The sequence below is a fragment of the Schistocerca americana genome, unplaced genomic scaffold (assembly GCF_021461395.2).
Source record: "Schistocerca americana isolate TAMUIC-IGC-003095 unplaced genomic scaffold, iqSchAmer2.1 HiC_scaffold_1400, whole genome shotgun sequence".
NCBI lineage: Eukaryota > Metazoa > Arthropoda > Insecta > Orthoptera > Acrididae > Schistocerca > Schistocerca americana.
The window spans coordinates 1-5,000 of record NW_025725483.1 but is presented as its reverse complement, the minus strand read 5'-3'; positions in this window follow the sequence as shown (position 1 = coordinate 5,000).

Here is a 5,000-nt window from a genome sequence, read left to right as displayed (position 1 = left end):
AACTGAGCTTGCCGCTGCCGACAGAGGCCCGGGAGCGTGCTGTCGTGGCATTGCCGGCGGGAGACAACACGCGCCACCTACGGTGACCGGCAGCTCCAACGCCAGCGCCACAGAAGGACAAAAGCCCCACTTGGGTGCCGAAGCGAACTCTCCCAGCACAGCGCACGCGCCAACACGTCCGCACAGCTGCGATACAAACCACCTGCGAGAACCGCAGAGGCGACCGAGCAGCAGACGGCGTCGCGGCGCCGAGCGCCGGGCGGCGGCGCATCCTCAGCGCACACAGTCCTCAATCGGACCAGCACACTGCAGATGTCCACCGCGCTTCGCACCGGGCCCGCGAGGACCTACTTTGGCCGCACGGCGCCGCGTGCAGGGTGCGCCGGCGCGCAGCTGCGCCGCCTGCCGCCTCCGTCGGCCGGCGCGCCTGCCACTGGCCGCCCCCACCAGCCGGCTGTAGCGCGTGCGCCCACGCACCGCGCGGCCAGCACGCCGGGAGGCCCCCCCTCACCGGCCGGGGACGGTCCCACCCAGCCACCGCCGCGTATCGCTTCACACCCAGATGCCATTCACGTTCGTGGGCATGGTGGGTATCGCTGGAACAACCGGTTGGTAGCTCAACCGATCGTCGCCATCACTGATTCACCTCTAGCGAGAACAACCGCACCACAACGGTTTACCAGTTGTTCATTTGCATAACGTCACCAGCAAACGTAGGCGTCCATCGCCATTTGCAAATTCAACGATTGTTGCATGCCTGTGTCAGGTGTCACGACACACTATGTCTGCCCACATACACGCAACAACATGTGCACGCTTCGCGAACACGTGGAAGGTGGCCCCCGTACGTATGCGATGTCCATTGCGCGAACGACTGTCAACCGGCCTCTGTCGCATGTCGCAGATGTGGAACGCAGTGCACCATGCTATCACGGTGTGTGAGAAGAGACGACTACGTCTGACAACACGCGCCACTACATCAACAGACGGCTCATGCTGATCGCCATCCAGGGCATACCACACTGCAATCCAGCTCTTATAGGGAGACGACACGTAGCTGAGTGCACAACATTTGGACCGCATGGTTCGCCGTTGTTGGCGCAGTCGTTGTACGGTCACATGTACCACGATGTATCATTCAGTACATGAGGACCAATGTGCAGTACAGTGTGTGATTTGGACGTACAACATCAGCGGACAGTTGACACAGGCCGTACCACAGCGTAGGCTAAGTGCTTCGCACATGCGAATGCCAATGAACAACTGCAAATGCCAATGAACAACTGCAAAGGGCATTGAGCATGTACGTCCTGCTGCCATCCACATTACAGTGTATAGCTGCAAGGTGTTTAACATGAAGCGATACACTGGGGACCGGGCAGTGCGAGTAGCAAACTATATTGCGGGGGTTGCAGTTAGGCAACACTACACTAATTTAACGCGTCGTATGACAATTACAGAGCAGGTTAAGGCCCAACGTGTGTTGGGTTAAGGCCCAACGTGTGTTGGGTTAAGGCCCAACGTGTGTTGGGTTAAGGCCCAACGTGTGTTGGGTTAAGGCCCAACGTGTGTTGGGTTAAGGCCCAACGTGTGTTGGGTTAAGGCCCAACGTGTGTTGGGTTAAGGCCCAACGTGTGTTGGGTTAAGGCCCAACGTGTGTTGGGTTAAGGCCCAACGTGTGTTGGGTTAAGGCCCAACGTGTGTTGGGTTAAGGCCCAACGTGTGTTGGGTTAAGGCCCAACGTGTGTTGGGTTAAGGCCCAACGTGTGTTGGGTTAAGGCCCAACGTGTGTTGGGTTAAGGCCCAACGTGTGTTGGGTTACGTTAAGGGGCAATGTGGGTTACGTTAAGGGGCAATGTGGGTTACGTTAAGGGGCAATGTGGGTTACGTTACGGCGCAATATAGGTTACGTTACGGCGCAATATAGGTTACGTTAAGGCGCAATATCGGTTACGTTAAGGCGCAATACAGGTTACGTTAAGGCGCAATACAGGTTACGTTAAGGCGCAATACAGGTTACGTTAAGGCGCAATACAGGTTACGTTAAGGCGCAATACAGGTTACGTTAAGGCGCAATACAGGTTACGTTAAGGCGCAATGCAGGTTACGTTAAGGCGCAATACAGGTTACGTTAAGGCGCAATACAGGTTACGTTAAGGCGCAATACAGGTTACGTTAAGGCGCAATACAGGTTACGTTAAGGCGCAATACAGGTTACGTTAAGGCGCAATACAGGTTACGTTAAGGCGCAATACAGGTTACGTTAAGGCGCAATACAGGTTACGTTAAGGCGCAATACAGGTTACGTTAAGGCGCAATACAGGTTACGTTAAGGCGCAATACAGGTTACGTTAAGGCGCAATACAGGTTACGTTAAGGCGCAATACAGGTTACGTTAAGGCGCAATACAGGTTACGTTAAGGCGCAATACAGGTTACGTTAAGGCGCAATACAGGTTACGTTAAGGCGCAATACAGGTTACGTTAAGGCGCAATACAGGTTACGTTAAGGCGCAATACAGGTTACGTTAAGGCGCAATACAGGTTACGTTAAGGCGCAATACAGGTTACGTTAAGGCGCAATACAGGTTACGTTAAGGCGCAATACAGGTTAGGTTAAGGCGCAATACAGGTTACGTTAAGGCGCAATACAGGTTAGGTTAAGGTACGACATAGGTTAGGTTAAGGTACGACATAGGTTAGGTTAAGGTACGACATAGGTTAGGTTAAGGTACGACATAGGTTAGGTTAAGGTACGACATAGGTTAGGTTAAGGTACGACATAGGTTAGGTTAAGGTACGACATAGGTTAGGTTAAGGTACGACATAGGTTAGGTTAAGGTACGACATAGGTTAGGTTAAGGTACGACATAGGTTAGGTTAAGGTACGACATAGGTTAGGTTAAGGTACGACATAGGTTAGGTTAAGGTACGACATAGGTTAGGTTAAGGTACGACATAGGTTAGGTTAAGGTACGACATAGGTTAGGTTAAGGTACGACATAGGTTAGGTTAAGGTACGACATAGGTTAGGTTAAGGTACGACATAGGTTAGGTTAAGGTACGACATAGGTTAGGTTAAGGTACGACATAGGTTAGGTTAAGGTACGACATAGGTTAGGTTAAGGTACGACATAGGTTAGGTTAAGGTACGACATAGGTTAGGTTAAGGTACGACATAGGTTAGGTTAAGGTACGACATAGGTTAGGTTAAGGTACGACATAGGTTAGGTTAAGGTACGACATAGGTTAGGTTAAGGTACGACATAGGTTAGGTTAAGGTACGACATAGGTTAGGTTAAGGTACGACATAGGTTAGGTTAAGGTACGACATAGGTTAGGTTAAGGTACGACATAGGTTAGGTTAAGGTACGACATAGGTTAGGTTAAGGTACGACATAGGTTAGGTTACGGTACGACATAGGTTAGGTTACGGTACGACATAGGTTAGGTTACGGTACGACATAGGTTAGGTTACGGTACGACATAGGTTAGGTTACGGTACGACATAGGTTAGGTTACGGTACGACATAGGTTAGGTTACGGTACGACATAGGTTAGGTTACGGTACGACATAGGTTAGGTTACGGTACGACATAGGTTAGGTTACGGTACGATATAGGTTAGGTTACGGTACGATATAGGTTAGGTTAAGGTACACATTGTTGTAAGGAAAGGTTTAATGGGGGGCGGGGCGGGGCGGCCGGTTTGTTGATTGTGATTATAGTAAGTGGATGCCTGCGGCATCATCTGATTTGCCACGTCAGGATGCACCTTTGGCTCATGACAGGCGGCGCTCTCATTCCATGCTTGTGGCAGACCTGTGTCTTTCATTCCTGCCATTGTTTGTGTGCTGTGAGAGGAGGCAGTATTGTGATGTTGGGTGCACCCCTGTGTAGGACATGTGTGGGTGTTGGTGGCTTGGCTGAGCAATGGTGGTTGTCGGGTGGGTGGGATATTCTGTTTTCTGAGTGGACCTCCCAGTCTGGTTATGACAGTGTGGATTGTCTAATGTGGCGGAGAGGATGCACTGGGTGTTGTTCCATGCTGGTGCTTACATATTGTCTGTGTGCGTGTTACAGGCAGAGAGTAGTGCGTGATAAGGGTGTGTGGCTGACGTGTGGTTGTGATTGTGAGCAGAGTCTTTCAGCATGTATACGGACAGTTGTATACATTATCTGTATTCTGATGGCTCTATCTATTACTAATCAGCGCCGTGTATACGTTTAATCCGGTTCCAGTCGAAACTGTTGTATCTCTGTACATTAGTGACACGGCGAGCCCGCTATGTAGTTACTCGTCTCGGCAGCTTCCACCGGTGTATGGCAAATGATTATAAGGAATCAGTCTAGTCGTCAATACCGATGGTGTGACGTCACATGTCTGGGGTGGGGGACGCTGCGCCCTTCCGGTGGGTCATGGCCTAGAAAGACTCTTCCCACGCAGGGGGGCGTGGACTGTCATTGACTCTTCCAGGTAATATACTTGCCGTACGTTCTTGCGACTGCGAGTGCAACGCTCACCGGTACCGACATGGATGGAGCGCCTCCTAGCTGACCGCTCAGCATCGGCATTCGTACAGAGAGCAACGCGGTCGCGTCTCTAGCTCGTAACTGGTACAGCCCGCAGCTCATGTATAGGGACAGCGGGAATGTCGCATATTGGAGATAACTCTTCATGAAACGCATGTTATAGGGGTGGATTGCACATTGCGACTGCGGGAAAAGTCCGCCGTTCATCCGCTGGAGTTGCGAGTTGGGCGGTTGGAGTGGGGCGCAGGTGGAGTGATTGCCGGTCCACGATTTCGTGCGGCAGAGGCGCTGGCGTTGGGGTGCTGTGGTCGACAGAGGACGCAGGCTTTGTGGGTGGGGTCGAAAGATGGGCACTGTGGGCCCATCGATGTCTTGGTCGGCTTGGCGTCTCATAGATGGCGGTATCGTCGTTGCAGGACGTCATGCCGCGGGAGACCTACAGATGGCGCTGTGTTTTGTGGTGCGCTCG